Source organism: Mesoplodon bidens, assembly GCF_964165515.1.
Source record: "Mesoplodon bidens genome assembly, chromosome: 3".
Classification (NCBI taxonomy): domain Eukaryota; kingdom Metazoa; phylum Chordata; class Mammalia; order Artiodactyla; family Ziphiidae; genus Mesoplodon; species Mesoplodon bidens.
The window spans coordinates 90,325,401-90,346,217 of NC_138178.1; the positions used below are offsets into that span (position 1 = coordinate 90,325,401).

The following is a 20,817-nucleotide window of genomic DNA, read 5'->3' on the forward strand; positions in this document are numbered from 1 at the left end:
AGGGAATTAGAGAAAGCTGGGAGGGAAAAGGAAAGGAAGAAAGAAGGGCCCTGGAGGAGTCAGAAGGAGGGGCCGGAGTGATGATTTTAATTAAGATTAACTCTACTCCAGTGTTTTGGAACCCCTGACAATTTCCTCAATATTTCAGATCTGAAAAGCAACCCAGAGCTGGGAGAAGGGACATGGGGGCTACAAAAAGTGAGGCAGGCTCATACACTGTTGCCACAAGTTTAAATCAGTATGACCCTTATAGAAAACATTTCTCATCCTTTGACCCTGCATTTACATTTCTGGGACTCTGTTCTAAGGAAGTAACCTCTAATACTTAAGAAGACAAACCTTTACAAAGATATGTCTCACATATTCATTCATAATACATTCAATCCTGAGTTAACTGGTTTGTGGATTGGATCTGATTACGTCCTGGTTACAGAAAAAATAACACTGCAGGTTCCACACTGGCCAAGGAAGGCTCAGGCTCCAGATTATTCTAACCAAGGCTAATTTATGATTACTTCTCTTTTAAATATGGGGGGGTGGTGCGGGGAGATGGGCAGGAATAGCCATCTGCATGTTAAAACTTTGGGGAAGGGTTAAGTAAAATATGGTTACACAAGATGACCTATGTAGTCTTTTCAAATTATGTTTACATAATTAGTCTTTTCCAGAATAATTACATTACGATCAGGATGTAAACTGGAATTACAATATGAGCTCTACTATGTAAGAGAAAATGTATTTTAAAAAATAGCAAAATGTTAACACTGGGTAAGTGGTTTTTCTCTGGGTTTTAGAATAATGGGTGATTTTGATTTCTTCTGCTTTTCTGTATCTTATAAAATCTCTACTGTACACATATATTAATGTTATAATAATGAAATCAATTTTGATGACAATAACAAACATGTACTAAGTCCTTTACATAAACATTTAACTTGTGAGATGGCTGTCATTATCATCCCCATTTTACAGATGATAAAACTGAGGCAGGGAGCTCACAAATGGTGTGCTGTGATTTGAACCTGGGCACTTCAGTGCCAGAGCCTCTGCTTTAAACCACTATATCTATTACCTCTATCAACAACAACAAAACAGTGCTTACATGATAATCTTAAATGGAAAAAATCCAGATAGCTTTTCCACACTTCCCACAAAAGGGAAACCATTTTTTGCACGGTACTGACACCTAAATATTAGCAATGTTTTGATAACACTATAATTGATTTTTTTCCTCTTCTTTGCATGTGCTTTTCTCGCGTTTTCTTTAATGAGCTTTAAATTTTAAAAATCACCCAATTTGATTTTATTTGTTTGGTTGGGTTTTTTGTTTGTTCGTTCTTTGTTTCTTAATCATTGAGGAGTGGAGGAAATCACCAAGTAAGATATTGCTGTTTGCTAGGGAAGAAGATATTTTATGGTGAATAGACAGTCATCACATCCTGCCTTTCTATGTGTCCACAGAACAACAGAATCACAGCAAAACTCCTCACTTGCCTTTTAGGGAAACCACTTTTTCAGGGTCCTGACACAACATCTTAACTCCATGGAAAGAGTTACAAAATAATGATCTAAAAGGAGGCCTGGCTAAGTTTCTGCTTTCTAGCCACGCCATCTGAGGCTCTTCAACCTCCTAATTCCCTTCTAGCCTAATACCCCATGGTTCTCCCCTTGAAAGAGGAAGAGTTTATGCAAATATTTCCCTCATTCAGCCAAGAAGGCTAGTTCTGTTTTATTTCAGCAGTTACCCATAGCCTATTTCTGGATTCAGTGTAAATAAACCCAAAGTCCTCTGAACCAGTTCTATCAACTTCGTTAAAAACAGTCATCAAGCAGAATATCCTGGCCTTTGCAGTCAAATTTCACTTGTGAACCATAAACAAAAATTTCACAAACATAAAAGAACGTGTTAGAGGAAATGTTCCAAGCTTGAAAACACTTGAAAATCTCAGGAACACTCTCATTCTAACAATGTAATGTCATCCTCACTTTCAGATCAGAAAAACCAGAACCACAATCTAATGCTATTTGTGGAGAAGGTAGGGCATGATACAAAGTCAAAGACCAGAAAAAACCCAGGACAATAATGCATAATCATAATTTTTTAGTATCCCACTTTGGAGCTGTGGTATAATAAAATATATATATTTGCACTTTATTCCCTGTTCATGGTACAAAGGTCCTAAAACCCTTGGAATTTCCTGGGTGACAGGAGTTGTTATTCAATAGCAAATAATAATAAGGAGCCCCTTTCAACCATAACTGTTTATGTCAATGAAGTGACTCAGGATGGGACCCCTACATAGCTTCACGATGGAGACCGTTCACCAGAAAGACCAAACATGTCATTAGACGGTTGGAATTTTCAGCCCCGCCCCCAGTCTCTGGGAGGAAATGGGGCTGAAGATTGAATTCTATAAAAACTCTTGAACAGGGGCTCCTCTGGTGGCACAGTGGTTAAGAATCCGCCTGCCAGTACAGGGGACACGGGTTCAAGCCCTGGTCCAGGAAGATCCCACATGCCTTGGAGCAACTAAGCCCGGGCACCACAACTACTGAGCCTGCACTCTAGAGCCCGCGAGCCACAACTACTGAGCCCGGGTGCCTCAACTACTGAAGCCCGCGTGCCTAGAGCCCATGCTCCGCAACAAGAGAAGCCCCCGCAATGAGAAGCCCACACACCACAAGGAAGAGTAGCCCCCGCTCGCTGCAACTAGAGAAAGCCCGCATGCAGCAACAAAGACCCAACACAGCCGTAAATAAATAAATAAATAAAATTAAAAACAAAAGAAAAACCTCTTGAACAATGAGATTCTGAGAGCTTCGGGGTTGGTGAACGTGCTGAAGTGCTGGGAGGGTGGTGACACACCCAGAGAGGTCATGGAAGCTCTGTGGCACCCCCCCACCCTCTCCTCCCACCCCAGCCCATACCTTGCCCCACGCATCTCCTCCATTTGGCCATTCCTGAGTTGAAATAAGCTTTATAAGAAACTGGTAAGCATAAGTGAAGTGTTTTCCTGAGTTCTGTGTGTCATTCTAGCAAATTATCAAACCTAAGAGGGCATCCTGGGAGCCCCAAAATTTGTAGTCAGGCAGGCAGAAGTGTAGGTCGCCTGGGATGCTATTTGCAGCTCTGGGAGCTAACATCAGAAATGAACTGTTGAACACCCAGTTGGTGTCAGAGAACTGGCTGGTGTTGGGAAAGACATACACCTGGTGTTAGAAGTAGCGTCAGAAAATATCGACAGGAACCAAGAGAAATTTCTGACATTGACCTAAACCAAGTCTGGAGCAACAATCAAAAAACCAGACAATTGAAGGAAGCAGGTCACACAATCTTAACCAGAATGAAAAAAAAAAGGAAAGGCCAATAAAAAGAAACAAAATTGAGCTATTTGTAATGAGGTGGAAAGACCTAGAGTCTGTCATACAGAGTGAAGTAAGTCAGAAAGAGAAAGACAAATACCGTATGCTAACACATATATATGGAATTTAAGAAAAAAAAATGACATGAAGAACTTAGGGGTAAGACAGGAATAAAGACACAGACCTACGTGAGAATGGACTTGAGGATATGGGGAGCGGGAAGGGCAAGCTGTGACAAAGCAAGAGAGAGGCATGGACATATATACACTACCAAACGTAAGGCAGATAGCTAGTGGGAAGCAGCCGCATAGCACAGGGAGATCAGCTCGGTGCTTTGTGACCGCCTGGAGGGGTGGGATAGGGAGGGTGGGAGGGAGGGAGACGCAAGAGGGAAGAGATATGGGAACATATGTATATGTATAACTGATTCACTTTGTTATAAAGCAGAAACTAACACACCATTGTAAAGCAATTATACTCCAATAAAGATGTAAAAAAAAGGAAAGGCCAAACTTGACCCTGAAGTCAACAGAAAAGAAATAAAAAACCTCTGTCAACAAAAGAACTAAGGAGCATAAGTCTAAGTCTCTGAGTCTCCCTAGAAGGTAGCCTGAAACACATCTACCTGTTAGGTTAAGAAATAAGAATTACCCACTAACGATGCAGAAGAATGCAGCTGCTTTCTCTCTACCCACTTACAAGGCGAAACACACACTTTTTAAAAGAATCAATAAATAGGGCAAAGTTAACTTTCATTTAACAAGTGGCACATTTATTTAATTGAAATAAATGTATTTCATATAACAAATACATGTCCTAGTTAAATAACGTCATGCTTTTAAGTTAGATAAAAATTCAATTAATGCTAACTTAATTGAGTGCTTCCTTCAAAGAATCAAAATAAATGCTTTGTTATAGCTGTAGTCTGACTGAAGTAAAATCCCTGCTGATTGAAAAATAATACAGCCTGCTAGGCATCTCCTACTTACATCGCTGGCTGCTGACTCCAGACACCCTGGTCTAGACAAGTCTTTGGGACTCCCCACCTCTCACAGCCAGCCTTTCTGGGACAAGCCGCAGACTGCCAGTGTCAAGAGCTCCCTAATCCTATGCCACATGCATGCCACTCACTGGGTGTCAGCTAGGACACTTGGCTCAGTTCAAAAAGAGCTGGCCTCTAAACAAGGATTATTCAGAGCATCTTAATGAAAGACCCAACAGGCCAGCAAGACTTAGTCAATCTTTCAGCTATTTTTGCTCTTGAGGAAACAGAGGGTCTTTGTATGGGTCACGATTGTCTTATCTCAAGCCCATGCCAGGCTGGGCCCTCATTGCTTTCGGTTTCAATAACTACAAGGCCAACCTTTATTATATCGTCTTTGTAGAAAACTTCAAAAATCAAAGAGGAAAACAGACAATGAACAGCCTCCACCTCTCACCACCCACCCCATTCCTCCTACCTGACCTCTGGACCTCCAGCTTCCCAGCCAAGCTTATGCTGAGCTGTGATGTCCTGAGGGTCTGGATCCCCGTGGGTCCCAGTCTCTGAGACACAAGTGAACCTTGTCTACACAGCATGGGTTGGGCTTACACCTAGTGCCCAGGTGGTAAGACTCCTGGAAGGCTCTTCCTCCTCCATTAGCTCCTCCCCCTTGGGCTTGCTGGGCCTTTTAACTTAAATCAGCCAAGGCTATCATCAGTTATTTACATCTCTCAACAAAATTACTTCCAGAAGACAGGGTTCGATAAGAAAAAGTAGGGAGAAACCATCAGAATAATAATAGCTAACATTTATTGAGTGTTTACTAGTTGTACTTATGTTGTCTCAGAGACAATAACTTTGTAAAGAGGGTGTTAGTATCCCCATTTTACAGACGAGAAAATTGAGGTTTAGTGTAAAGTTAGAGCACCTGCCTAAGGTCACCTCACTGATTGAAGAGAAGAGTTTAATTCAAAATTACTCCTCAATTGAGTTCTCAGTGTTAGACCTAAGAGATAATTCAGGGAAAATGCCTACCAGCTGAATTTTATTTAATTCAAATGTAAAGTAGCTTATGCCCCAGGGAGTGAGTTGGGAGGGAATATATGATATTAAATTTTAGCTTACTAAACAAATTGGAAGAAAAAAATTTAAGTTTTTTGGGGGATGAGTGAGGTAGAATAATAGTACTGATATAAGTTTTTATGGGCCCTTAAATTTTTAAAATACTGGGATTCTTGCAGTTTAAATGATTTGGAATTTGCTCAAAAATATTACAGGAGGTGAGTAGGTAGGAGTGTAGATGACATCAGATTGGCCATGAGTTGATAATAATTTTTTTAAATTGAAGTATAGTTGATTTACAATGTTTCAAGTGTACAGCAAAGTGATTCCATTATATATATATTTTTTTTCAGATTCTTTTCCATTATAGGTTATTACAAGATATTGAATATAGTTCCCTGTGCTATACAGTAGGTCCTGATTGTTTATTTTATATATAGTAGTCTGTATCTATTAATCCCAAATTCCAAATTTATCCCTGCCCCCCCTTTCCCCTTTGGTAACCATAAGTTTGTTTTCTATGTCTGTGAGTCTACTTCTGTTTTGTAATTGTAAATAAGTTCATTTGTATCATTTTTTTAGATTCCACATATAAGTGATATCATATGTTATTTGTCTTTCTCTGTCTGACTTACTTCACTTAGTATGATAATCTCTACGTCCATCCACATTGCTGCAAATGGCATTATTTCAGAGTTGATAATAATCTGAAGCCAAGTTATGGATATATATATGGGCATTCCTTGTGGTAATCTGTGAATTTTTGTACATGCTGGAAAGGTTCCTCAATAAAAAATTAAAATGAACGAATGAATGAAACAGCAAAAAACAGAAATCAAAAAACAGTGTGTCAGGGTGGACAGTACCTTTGCTCTTCAGTCACTGAAATGTTAAGGTCTAAGCATATTTCAAGTAATAGCAAGATAACAGAAATACAAGTAGTAGCAACACAATTATAATACTTCCCTCCCAAGTGCCTGGAGCTTTACAATTCACAGGACCCATACCTGAGTCTACACTGGAGGTATTGATACCACTTTACAAATGGGAAAACTGAGGCTCAGAGGGCCAAGGTGATCTTCCAAAGGTCACTTGAATCTGCAGCAGGGTCAGAGCTACAGTGAGTCCTTTCCGTGAACAGCAACTTTTTCTGAATGCCCTTTGGAGCAGCAATGCAGGCATGAGCGGGAGCCTGCAACTCAGAGGTGGAGAGCTCCCAGTCTGGACCTTCTCCCAGCTCCGGATCTCAAGATGACCTCTTTGCTGGGGCCCCACATGCCATCCCCCAGAAGGGCAGCCCTCCAGGCAGGGGCAGATCCAGGTTTTATGGGCAGTGAAGCCTATACATGTTGGAGACCCAAAATTACAAATACAAAATTAGATAGTTAATATTAATTTTGAATGAGAAAACAAGTCCAAATAAATGTCTGGATCCTTGGTGAGTCAAGACTCTTCTGAGATCTCTTTTAGGCAGTCTATCAGAAACATAAGCATAATGCTTTCTGGTTATAACCTGGCTACCCCTCTGTTCCTGGAACTCCCAGCACCCACAGAGACCTGTGCAAGAGAGAGGCCCTGAAGCTTAAACTTCATTTGCTTCTGGGTAAATCCACCTCTAGTGCCTACTGCACTCCTCTAGGGCACTCTGCCCACCCACCCCTCTGGGACTCACTGAACTGGCCTGGTCCCTCCCTCTACCAGTTCTGAGCTCTGCCAAAGCCCCTCCCACCCCGTGCCAGCATACCATGTCTACTTTGAACAATTTGAAGCTAGATCCTGACCCCTATTGTAAAACTGGCTCATCACTGTACCATCTCAGACTCCTATGTGCCAGGCACTGTGCTAGGCACTAGAGGTAGACATATCATCCCCATTTTACCAGTTGAAAAAAGTGAGGCTCCAGGAGACTGGTTACATCAAGGCCACACAGCCAAAAAAGGACAAAACCAGGATTAAACCGGAGGGGATGGAAAGGAGAGAGGGAGAGAACCAAAGCAAACGTCATCACTTTCCCTATTATACAAAGGGCACTCCTGGAAATTGGCTCACACGATTATGGAGGCTAAGCCCCAAGATCTGCAGTCAGCAAGCTGGAGATCCAGGAGAGCCAATGGTGTAGTTTCAGTCCAAAGGAACAGCGGGCTCAAGACCCAGGTAAAGCTGATGTTTCAGTTCAAGTACCAAGGCAGGAGGAAACCAATGTCCCAGGTCAAGGCAGGCAGACAGGAAGGGTTCTCTCTTCTTCGTGGGAGGGTCAGCCTTTTTGTTCTATTCAGACCTTCAACTGATTGGATGACACTATCCACATTGACGAGGACAATCTTCTTTACCCTGTCTACTGACTCCTCCAGAAACACCCTTATAGACACACCCAGAATAATGTTTAACCAAATATCTGGGCACCCTGTGGCCCAGTCAAGTTGACACATGATATTGGCCATCACACTCTCTGACTTAAACTATAAAAGGGCAGGTCCAAATATGGAAAAATCTCAGGAAGGACATTGTCACTGTGACTGGACTGCCAGGAAAATACCAAACATTGCCCCCCAAATGCTATGGTACCTTAATGTGATCTCATCTCAATCTGAAGTACATGCAAGTATGTAGGCATATTTGTGGCACTTATCAATGGCACTGAATAAGATACTTCATGAAACCTTCCCAGAGGTATTTTGAATCCTACTGTATTAATCATGTTTTTAATTTCTGTATTTTATGATTGACATTTGGGGGCTTTGTTAATGCTAAAGAGACTGCCCCTCTCAGGGCTGACCAACTCCTAAAGACAGTATACAACTCAGTCTAGGAGCACATCTTTGAATAAGTAAAGCCAACAAACCCAGAGTCCATACCCGAACCACTTCCTCTGTCTGGCTTTTACACTCCAGAAGGCAACATTCTTCTGCCCTACTCATCCCAGGACCAGACATCAGACAACTAGGGCAGTCCCTATACGCCAGAGCCCACTCAAATTATTCAAATTAGCCAATGCCAAACCTGGTCCGTCTGTTCCCCCTGCCTCATGAAAACCACATTACAGGTTTTCCTTAATTTTTCTGCCTCCTGACCAACCTGCATGCTTCCCCATGTGGCCCTGGTACATGGTGTACCAGGCCTCCCATTCCTAGGGAACTCGGAGTCAAAACTCTTGTCCTTCGTGGCAGTCATCTCCTGATGTGCTGGTTTCACCGTGCCTGATTGAAAACAAATCCCAGGTACATTTTAATACACTACATTAACGTGCATTCACCACTGTCCAGTCGGATGGAAGATTTTACATGTTTAACAAATTTTGCTATACTATACTCCTTCTCCTTACAAACTCGCTGAACTGTCAGGTGGCATTTAAAAAGCAATTTAATTACATATTACTGCCGAATGCTATAATTATGTGAGTGAGTGAGCCAAATTTTGCAACTAAATAACATAGCTACGGTATGATTTTTTAATGCAGTAATTACTCCTGAAGAATACAGCACCGGGCGTCCTCTCTTTTGTCCCACTCTATCAATGTACTGAAACGAGATATCTTCTCCAACAAGGAAAGTTTTCACATATATTTTAGCCATTTAACCTTGATAAAAGAGAGGTGTCATCAGCCAGAAGTGCTCAAAAAGCATCACCTAAGCTATATTTTTATTTACAGATTTATTTCCTACACAAAACGTATGCAGATTAAATTACATTTAGCTATGCTAAATGTGCAATCGTATCTTTATGGAAAGAAAGAGTTACATGAAATCTGCATGGCCACAATTCTGCTGTATCTAAGAATGTTTCTACAAGTATTCATTGAGTACCTACTACATACAAGGACCTGTGCAGATGGACAGAAATTTCCCCACCCAGCCCTGGTCTCGTTCCCAGTCTATTAGCTTTAGATACTAATGGAAGAACAGCAGAGCTTGCCAGTTACTGATAAGGTAGGCCAATAATAAGGTGAGCCAAATTTCAGGGGAAAGGTGTTTGTTTGGTTGGTTTTGGCCGCACTGTGTGGGCTGCAGGATCTTAGTTCCCCAACCAGGGATCAAACCCAGGCCCCCTGTAGTGGAAGCGTGGTGTCCTAACCATTGGACCACCACGGGATTCCCCAGGGGAAAGTTATTTTAACGTTAGAAGGTCTAATTTAAATATTGGAAGGTTAAAGGTAGTGAGATGTGTGTACATCTTTCCCTTTCTAGCTTGAGTAGGGATGTGTCCTAGTGCTTTGTGTTTTCCTCTACACTCAATAGAGTGTTTCTGAATGAATTAAGTTCTACCTTCATTCACTGTGTACACATCTGACATATAAAGGTACTGAATAAATCCAGCCATCTGCTAATTCATTCTATGCTCTAAATGTTTGTGCCCTCCCAAAATTCATATGTTGAAATCCTAACTCCCAAAGGTTATGGTATTAGTAGGTGGGGTCTTTGGGGGTGATGAGGTTACGAGGGTGGAACCCTCATGAGTGGGATTAGTGCCTTATAAAAGAAGGTCCAGGGAGATCCCTCATCCCTTCTACTATGTGAGAACACAGGGAAAAGACATTGGCCCTGACTCAACTATGCTGGCACCTTGATCTTGGACTTTCCAGACTCTAGAACTGTGAGAAATAAATTTCTGTTGTTTATAAGCCACCCAGTCTGTGGTACAGTAGTCCCTCCTTACTCACAGTTTTGCTTTCTGTGGTTTCAATTATCCACAGTGAACTGCAGTCCAAAAATATTAAATGAAATTCAATTTTTAATTTCAGAAATAAAAAATTCATAAGTTCTAAACTGCATGCCATTCTGAGTGGTGTGATGAAATCTCACACCATCCCACTCCGCCCCACCTGGGACATCAATCATCACTTTGTCCAGCGTATGCTGCCCCTTAGTCACTTAGTGGCCACCTCGGTTATCAGATCAACTGTATTTCAGTGCTTGTGTTCAAGTCATCCCTGTTTCACTTAATGAAGGCCCCAAAGCACAAGAGTAGCGATGCTGGCAATTTGGATTTGCCAAAGAGAAGCTGTAAAATGTTCCCTTTAATTGAAAAGGTGAAAGTTCTTGACTTAAGAAAATAAAAGAAATCATATACTGAGGTTGCTAAGATCTACAGTAGGAATGAATCTTCTATCCATGAAATTATGAAGAAGGAAAAAGAAATTCGTGTTAGTATTGATGTTGCATCTCATACTGCCAAAGTTACAGCCCCGGTGCGATAAGTGCACAGTTAGGATGCAAAAGGCATTAAATTCATACAGCAAGATATTTTGAAGACCACATTCACATAACTGTCATTATAGTACATTGTTATGATTGTCCTATTTTATTATTGTTCTTGTTAGTCTCTTACTGTACCTAATTTATAAATTAAACATTATCACAGGTATGCACATAGAGGAAAAAACATAGTATATACAGGATTCAGTACTATGCATGGTTTCAGGCATCCACTGGGGCGGGGGGAGGGGGTGGGTCTTGGGACATATTCCCACACCAATAACAGGGGGCTACTGTATTTGTTATAGCGGCCCAAACAGACTAAAACAATTACTGAGATCCTAACCTTCATTACGCTAGGAGCTGTGCTGGGAAAAAAAACCAGTGAATGTGTCACATCAGGTCCTTGTGCTGAAGGAACTTACATTCTAGTGGAATGGAGTACACATTAGCCCCTCACCCCCGGCTATTATTCCCTTCTGAAATGCCCCTTCCTGTCTCCTCATCTTAGCCGTGGCCCAAAGTGCAGTCCAAGTCCCAGCTTCTCTAGTCCCTCCAGCCCAGGTTGGTTCTACAAGTCATGGTACCTGTCTTGCCCTTCTTGGAACTTTCTTGTGGTCACTGTTATTTGTTGGCATTTTGATGCACCTGTTTTCTCAGAGAGATTGAAACCTCTTGATAGTTGGAGACTCTGGTTCTAACTCTGGTCCCATCTATCCCCACAACACTTATCGAGTATTTGGGCCCTTCTTGTCAACCCTGGGGTCCAAATAGTTGGTGGCAACAGGCAGAAAACCTCTGCAGCCTACCAGGAGTGCAGTACTCTCTAGCCATCTCCTCAGGGACAGTTACCAAAAAATGAGGCACCTGTATTTTCCACCACCTACATCATCTCTGGATTAGGGGAAGGAAAGTTGGCGTTGGCTTCCAAAAATCTGGGTTTATATCCCATATCTAGGATTTAACTAGCAGAAGCAAAGTAATCAGTATGAGCTAAACACCTTAGGTGTTTTGAGGAGAGAAGAAATAATCAATGAAAACTTGGTGAAACAGAATCTGAGCAGCAGGTAAAAGATTGGCAGCATTTGGACAAGTGGAGATGCTATGGGAGGGAACAGCATAGGTAAATGAATCAAAGAGTAGGCTACTGCCCTCCAGACCTCTCTCCAGCCTTCTCTGCCCTCTCCAAACCTTGGGAGCTGACCTGCGAGGTGCACATCAGCTGGCCTCCCTGGTCCTCTGGCTTCCAGTTGTATTCAGCCAGTGGGAGGCACCAGGAGATCAGAGGATGGGAAAGAATGAAATTAGGATATTTATTCCCCAGACCCCTCACCCCTCAGCTGAGCACTGCTGGATTCCTCCAGCTGAAGGCCTTGGTTCCTGTGGGGTGGCCTTCCCCTCAGCTAGTGCCCTGACTCAGGGTTCTAGTAATCACTCCCTCTACTTGCTTCTTCAGGCCCCAAATCAATACCATTGCTTCACCGCTCTTGTTGGTTCCCTTTAACCCTGCCTACATTTTTGTAAATAGTTGTTTCATTAAATCCTTCTTAACAGCACTGTTTGAGTGTGCCAAGTGTTTCACAAGACCCTGACTAATAAGCTGGGAAGGCCAACCAGATATGACTGATATTGAGAGGAGTAGATAATAAAGAAACATCATAGCCTGATTATAAAGGGCCATGCTAGGGAACTGAGGCTTTATATATCAAAGTTTTCAAAACAGAGGGGGAAGCTTTGAGAAAATCAATCTAGTGTCCGGGAGAAAATTAAATCAAAAGAGAGACAAAACCAGTTCTGGACATCAGTTAGGAGACTAGTACAGAGGTCCAGGTATAATGATGAGGGCCTGATTCAGTGCTAGCACTAGAAATACAAATAAAGATTCAGATAAGACAGAGGTAAGGGAAAGAGAATGACTGGATGAGAGGTAAGAAGGGCCCCTGCGGGGACGGAGCCAAAGTTGAATCTAGGCAGCTGAAGAGAGAGGAATTGTGTGGGCAGAAACAGGGAAATCTAGGCAAGGGCTGGTCTGGGCTAGTTTGGGACAAGTTAGGGATTTGGGAGATAGAATCCCAAATGCTAGAATGAGCATGGCATAACTGTGGACAAGGAGAAGGAAGCCTAAGCTGGTGCCAACTGGGAAGACAGAGAAAAAAGACTGTATAGGCATATTAAGTAAAATTTGGGGTTGGAAGCTTAATACTAGACAATTGTAATCTCATCTAGGGGTCACAAAGTAGCAACCTGCAGGCCCAATGCAGACCAGAGCTGTGTTTTGTTTGACTCACAAATTCTGCTTAAATTTTGAATTAGTGCCAACATTAAAAATTTTGGATACCTTACCCTTGAAATTCCAGATTATTGGCCTCTCTGACAACACTGAACCCACATTCTCACATGTCAACTCTCGGCTGGAGCTGAGCCGTTACTGCCCATCTAGACCCTGCACGAGGTTCCAGCTCTCACCCAGCCCCATGTGGCCTACAATACTCCTTTGTTACTGCTCAGCCCTAGCTGCACATGAGCTGTGGTCCCTACTGAAGGCAGTGAGAGCCCTTGGAAGTTCTTAAGGAAACTGAAGAAGACCCCCTGGGGGGGGAAGTCGAGAGGATGACTTAGAGCAATTCAGTTGAGTTCGGCATTTTTGAGTGTTTACTATGTCCCAGGCACTGTGCTAAGCACTGCGGAACCTGGGATGAATAAGAAGAGTCTATTGTCACAGGGAAGACCAGGAATATGAAGGTCCATTAAATGGCTGATTCAGAAATTCAGGCACCAGCAAGGGCTTCAAATAGACATGAGAACAGAGATGAAGGTGTGAATGCAAAACAGATGTTGAAGGAAGTTTTGTGACAAATTAGCCATAGGGGATAAAGAAGGAAGGATGCGAACTGGGACCTTGTTCAGGTGGCTATACTGAAGAGACGGTGTAAGTAACAGTATTGGACTACTCAGAGTGCAGTGAAGATCCAAAGCAGGGTGAGAGAGAAGGAAACCACGCCCCTTGAGGGCCCTGAGAACGAAGGAGCCGAAGGAGCTGAGCCTGAGAAGGGATTAGGCAGGTGGCGCCCTTCCTCTCAGCTCACCTCCCCTTGAATTCAGGAACTGGATTACTATTTTGTTAACAAATAAAGAAAATGGGGCAATCTTCATTTAGGCCTGCAGGGCCATGTTGGAACTCTACCTCTAGAGCTGTTACAATGCCAAATATTTGTTTAAACACTAAGCTGTGAAGGTAGTGCTCTAGTAGTGGACCAAGAGCAAATCGTCCAGGCAACAGAAACAATCCCGTACAGCTCCCTGATGATTCAGGGTTTAGAGTCACATTGGGTTTTTTAGTTCCCTAACTCTTTAGGGGGAAACTGTAGGAATTTTCTTTAAAGAATTGCTGATTAAGAGTTACTAATGAGGACGTGGCAATGAAACAGTGGCTCCCTTTGCTACTGAGAAATTTCCTACAAGTTTCCTTAGCCTATATTCATTTTACATTCAGAGAGCTTTGAGATGGGGGGGACTGACAATTTCACCAAACCATGCATTTGCTAAGCAGAAAATAAAAATCCTATTTACAGAAAGAGAATTCTCTCACATTATGGCTCCAGAAAAAGAAAAAATAAGACAGTCAACTGGATTATTTCAACTGAAAGTTAAAGGTTTTGTCTGACTTATATGGGGGGAAGTGCCTTGCTTCTCTGCTTGTTTTAGCCAGTGGGAGCTTGACCACTCATGCTCTAGTGTATAAATCATCACAATTTAGCTCCCCTTCAACCCCACCATTCACAGTTGGCCTCTAGTCAAGTATACCGAAGGTTTCAGTGTTTGCATATGCCTGTGTGCGTCCATCCCGAGACTGTACAACAAGACACACAGGAGAGGGAGGCCTAATGTGGAATTAATTTGCTTCCAGTCACACAGCAGGGACCCAGCTTTGCCTTGATCTCCTGAACCCATTCAATGATCACAATAAAATTACTCATCAGCCTCTGGAGTGCTGGAATTCCCACTCAGAGTTTCACATACAAGAAGCCTCTGAGGAGTGGAGTTTTATTATAAACAGGAACTGGCCAATTTGTCAGGCATATTGTTCCATGGAATCCAGCGTGTGAGGTCTTAACACAATGAGAAGAGACTCTTTAATTACACGTTACACATGTGTTGTTTGAACGTGATTGAAGAGATGCCAAGTTCAATACTTTAATGGTTACAATAGAATGAGGGGGTAGACACAGTAACAGGTGTGCCAGGTTCCCTAAGCTAGTGTCTTTCCTATGTCTAAATAAATGACACAGTTCCCCATTCCTGCAAAAGCCTTATCTGAGGACATGTCAGGAGTTAGGAGACCCAGGTCCACATTCCAGGTAGTGCCAGGTAGGGCTTGTCCTTAACTATTTTGGGTCATGTTTTCTTCATCAGTGGAATAAAGGATTGGACTGGGTAGTTTCAAAGGTCCCTTCCTTTTTTAAACTCTGTGATCCTCTAAACGAGGGGGAAAGGGAGATAGAGGTTCACAAGCAGATACTCAAATGGGAATACTTGTCCTACTAACTCCATAAATTGACTGGAGCTCTGAACTACTGCAGCAAAGAATGACAATGGTTTGTAACCAAGCCTTGAACATAATCAGAATGGAAACCATATCTCCCTTTCTATTCCCCCAAGTCTGACACCAGCACCATTGCTGACCATGATTCACTGGGCAGTTGCTGTGCACTATCCCAGACACAACAAAAACATCAGAAAAAATTATTGAAGGTTTTCTATGTGACAGGCATTACACTGTGAACTTCACATAATTTCTCACAACAACCCAAGAGGTTGGTATTATTATCCCTGTTTATAAGTGAGGAAACAGACATTGTGGAGCCATGGGAAAGTCGCAACCGCTTTGAGTCCTCTTCCACGAGTGTAAAATAAGTGGATGTGTCCAGTTGACTTCAAAGGTCCCTCCTACTCTATGACTCAAAACAAGCTTGGATTTGATTACCTAGACCTTGAAAGGCTCACGATTATCGTGCAAACCCAGTTGGCCAGAGAATAGGATGGCCCGTCACCCACTTAAAGCACCATGCACATGCTCACAGAAACACAAAACCACATTTACTAACTGCAGCACCTCCTTGGGATGTTCTCACAATCTATACTGTAAACGAGGTGATTGTTAAAACACATTATTTTCCTATGAAGACACCATGGGCTGCCTTACAGCAAACTGCCAAGGGAAAAAGAAAGTATCATAGATTGAAATCACCATAGGCCCCAATATTGAGGCCTCCCCCTTCCAGAAGTCAGGGATTGGTCCCAGGATAAAGACACAGATATTTCCTCTCCATTACTATAGATTGGGCTAGAGCTGCTGGTTCCCAGCTACACAGAATGAAAGCTCCCTGAGGGCTGGGCTAGGGTCAAATTTGTAAATTCATTATGACCGGAAAGGAATTACCCCATGGTACTTAAGGATGATCACCAACACCATCATCCCTTTACCCACCATGCATTTATAAAAGCATCTGCTCTGTACATGGCTCAGCAGCTAGGCTGGTCATTTGCTTAAGACTGTTTTTCCTAACAGTCAGGACCATGAAGGTGAAGAAGGCCTTAACGACCTCAGACAAGATCCAAGGGACAATACAGAGTGTCTGCAGAAAGAGAGCATAAGATATTCTTGGGTAGGTAAAGGAGAGGGGTCCTAAAAGAAAGTGATGGACCTGCTGGGATCACGACTTAATAGAGTGCCAAGTTATATTAACTTGTTAGAGCTGCCATTAAAAAAAAGAGAGAGAGAGAGAGAGAGAGAGAGAGAGAACCCACAGCTAAACAACAGAAATTTATTTTCTCACAGTTCTAGAGGCTGGAAGTTCAAGAACAAGGTCTCTTGGGGCCCTATGTAATTGCAGCAGTATAATATTTTGATATATTAACCAACTCTTTTCACCTTGAGATTCCCAGTTACCCTGGGAGTCAACCCCACTCATACATCCAGATGTGAGGCATCCACTGCCTCAAGGAGGGTTCATCCCATGGAACTGCAGAACCAAAAGGACAGATGCTTAGCTTTTGTTTTCAAAAGGCAAGGTCCAGGTTGAATTAGTCTGCCTGATTAACATCAGGCTATCCTACAGCAAAAACTGAACCAGAAATATCAGCGGCTTGACACAAGAAAACTTATCTGGGTTGAGCCTTCCTCCTCCATCTTTTAGCAACATCATTTGGAACACATGGCCTTGAAGGTCAGTGCAACAAAGGAAGAAAGAGAATAAAGAGCTCACATTCAATGTAAAATTCCTCAGCCTATATATTATTCTGCTCAGGCTGCCATAACAAAATACCACAGACTGGGTGGCTCAAACAACAGAAATTGATTTCTCACAGTTCTAGAGGCTAGAAGTCCAAAATCAAGGTGTCAGCATGTTTAGTTTCTCATGAGGCCTCTCTCCTAGGCTTGGACCTTCTTATGCCCTCAAATGGTCTTGTCTCTGCACACCCCTGGTGTCTTTTCCTCTCCTATAAGGACACTAGTCATAATGGATTAGGGCCCCACGCTTATGATTTCATTTAATGTTAATTACCTTTTTAAAGGCCCTCTCCAAACAGTAAGATCCTAAGGTACGAGGATTAGGGCTTCAACATATGAATTTTTGAGGGGACACAATTCAGTCCATAACACCAGCATTTGCCCTCTTCAAAGTTACAGGCATAGACAGACCCAGCGTGCTCTAAATTTACTGTTCTTTACAAAGTTCTCTCCCCATCTCTCTGCCCCAAGTTAGCAATTTTACAAAGTAAACCACAGGGTTCACTGGCTGGATCTACTTTTCTTCTTCCTATTACATTCCACATTTATTGGATTACATAGACTTTTAAGGCTGGGAATTAAGAAGCAACTAGTTGGCTTTAAGTCTAGTCTAGGCAGCTTATAGCAACTTTCACATTCTGCTCCTATTTACCAAATCTTCAAGGGTCATAGAGGAGTTATGTAATGGGTGACGGAGCAGGGTAATGTGAAAAGAAAAGAGGAAAGAGAAATGTCCTTACGTGCCCAGAAATGCCTCATCATGGGTCTGTCTCCACTCCCTATAAGACAATTTCCTGCGTTACATCACATCAGATTAACAGGCCTAGACACACGCAAGATGGAGGAGAAACTGCTCTGCAAAGTAGTTCTAGTTTCCTATCAACACTCAATTTCATTTTATCTGGCAAAACACCAGCCACACAGACCCACACGCACAGACCCATAGGCCCCGACTGACATTTCAAGCCCTCCAGCTCCAGATGTGTTTCTACCATTGTTCAGCCAGTAGGAAAAAGCAGCTCGAATTTTAAGCAGAGTCATTTCGCAAACCACCAGCTGTCTCCTGGATAAATTCTGGGTTTTTTAGATGTGGTTATAAGCAACCCTCTCCAATGCACTTATTCATTCAAACAATATTTATTGACTACATTCCATGTACCAGGATTGGGGACATAATGATGATGGCCTCCACCATACAATGAAGAAGCCAAGGTGAAAAGAAGTCCAAAGACAAGCTCGTGTTGCTAGTCAGTGGAAGTGTCAAGACCAGAAGCCACGTGACCTGACTTCCTGAACTTGGGTGGAAGATAAAAATTTATATCTTTATTTTCACTAACCTCTAACTGAACTTTAGCACTTTCTTCATATATTTATGCAAGAAACCCCAGCAGTACTAGCAGTACCTATGACTTTGTCACCAATAGAAATCACAGATATTTTCTTATATTACAAGCATTGCCCAAATCTTGAAATATTATTTATGTTCATTACTATTTCAAAATTATGAAAGCTATTAGATCCACTGCTAGATCATGTTACTTAATGCATTCATTTTTTTCGAAAGGCACATATACTACTGCATAAATTCTTTTAATATGTTGACAAGTGTTTTGGAATAGGTTTCCTTTATACTACTATGCCTTTTATTTTACACCTTCAAAAGTACTGCACCAAGAAGTGGTCCTTAGTCTTCCCAGAAATGCCAAAGTGCCATTAGCAGAAAAATGGGTCAGAACCCTACATTACAGCAATGGGCAGCCCAGGCAAATCCAGAGGCTCTGCTCACTGTGTCGTTGAGTAAGAAGCTAGGTTGGGATTCTTTTATAACTAAAAGAGAGAAGCGAAAAGGAAAGGAAAGGACCCCAATTCCACGAGAGGACCCTTTCTACCCTTTCCACCAGTTCCTGCTCAGTACGTGCCCTAAATGCTCTCCTCTGCTGGTTCCAGCCGCAGCTGAAGCTGACTCCTTGAGCGCCCCTCCGTGCCACAAGCTGTGTAGATAAATGTGCCCCACTGTGGGCAAGCAGACGTCACTTCCTACCCCCGGGGGCTGAGCACCCCTCGCGCCCTGGGAACCATGCTGAGTGTCAACAAGCGGAAGGTGCCAGAAATTCCCACACACTAAGATACCAAGAAATTCCCATACACAAGACGACGGATACTTCGGGTTTTTAACCACCCCTCGCAGGTCAGCCTCTCCGCGACCCCGAGGCACGACACTGCCGGAAGGAGTCCCAAGACCCGGGTTCCAGTAAGGGCAGCACTAGCTGTAGATGCCGGGGGGTGGGGAAGAAAAGTGTGAAGAGGGATGTAACCCGACACACAGGGGCCGCGCAGTCCCAGCTGCTGGGACAGAGTTGGGTTAACAATCGGCTTTAGGGGTGATCTCTGTCCCCGCCCGGTCCCCCTCCCCCAGCCAAGTGCCCGATAGAGGCCGCGGGATGCCTCTTACCCCGGGGTGCGCAGAGCCTCCGGCCACAGCGTTGGCGCAGCAAAAGCAGCCGCTCACTGCGAGGGCTCTCGCCTCTGCTGGGGCCCGCCCGGCCCTGGGCGGAAGCTGGAGGCGGGGAAAGCGAGCCCACCCCCACCCCAGGAAAGTTCCGGATAGGTCCCGCCGCTGCCCCGCCCGGCGCCACGGGCCGGGGAACCAAGGCCAAGTGCAAGCTGCACCCGGGCTTCGAGCGCGCACAGGATACAGCCAGGGACGCGAGTCCACAGGGCCCGGGGCGCTGCGAGTCCACAGGGCCCGGGGCGCTGCTGGCAGGGCAGACGCCCCTACCCGCAGCGCACCCTGGAGCGCGGCCGGGCGCCCTTGGCGCGACATAGGAGGGCACGGAGGCCACCTGTCGCTCCCCCCATTCCCGGGTGCCTACACTGTTGCGTAACTGGGAGGAACAAATGTGAAGGCTGGGCTGTGGATAGAGGCCCTGGCGGTTTGCTTCGGGTCGTCCAGTGAGCTGGACGTCCTGCTGGGCTTCTCATCTGGTTCCCAAAACTGTCCAGAGAGACAGCTGTTCCCGCGTTCATTTCACAGATAAAGTAACCGGGGCTCAGAGAAGCCCCAAAACTTGCCTTGGTAAGCGCCGGAGCAGCGCTCTTCCCTCAGGGTGGAGGTCAGGGTCAGCTGGCTTTCAGACACTGGTCTCCACACCACGTTGCGTCCTACTTTGATGACTGGATGTTTTCAGTTGGCTGCTCTAAGTAGGTGCGAAGCGTAGGTGAGTGGTCCTCGACCACATCAGATCTAGAGCACCTTTTTATAACATATATAGGGTGTCCAGAAGTCTTACTGCAATTTTAAGCTTTTATAACTTCAGATGTGTTAGACTTTAAAGTGCCTTGAAAGTATAATTACGTTTCTTTTACATTTATTTCGTTCTGTGAATTTTGAATAATTCTTTTTGAATTTTTTGTTTCAACTTTTTTTCTTTTTAAAGAGGAACCCTAGCAAACTTCAAATTGAGGCAATCACAGAGGTAAGAGCTCGGAAAAGCAACCTAATAAAGTTGTCCCCCTGCATTGGGCGCACAGAGTCTTAACTGCTGGACTGCCAGGGAAGTCCCTATGTACTGTCTATTTTTGTCACTTGTTATCTTTTTTGGCTTGAAGTCTATTTTGTCTGATATGAGTATGGCTACATCCACTTTTGTCTGCCATTTGCTTGGAGTATCATCTGCCATCCCTTCATTTTTAGCTTATGCTTGTCCTTGGAGCTGAGGTTTGTCTCCTAGAGGCAGCATATAGTTGGGTCTTGTTTTTTAATCCATCCAGGCACTCTGTGTCTTTTGATTTGTGAATTCAATCCATTTACGTTTAGGGTGATTATTAATAGATGAGGACTTAGTACTGCCATTTTACCTTTTGTTTTCTGGTTGCTCTATATCTCCATTGTTTCTTTTTCCTTGTGTTTCTGTCTGCTATTTTAG

At 43.4% G+C, this 20,817-nt stretch overlaps 1 protein-coding gene across 2 annotated transcripts in view; it reads right to left on the reverse strand.

The window, feature by feature from the left end:
* SQOR (sulfide quinone oxidoreductase) overlaps positions 1–19,453 on the reverse strand; it is a 45,900-nt gene extending 26,447 nt beyond the window's left edge. For both annotated transcript variants that reach the window (XM_081228074.1, XM_081228073.1), the window contains exon 1: positions 19,344–19,453. The gene's annotated coding sequence lies outside the window, so the exon portion shown is untranslated. The remainder of the gene's footprint in view (positions 1–19,343) is intronic.
* Between the last annotated feature and the right edge of the window lie 1,364 nt (positions 19,454–20,817).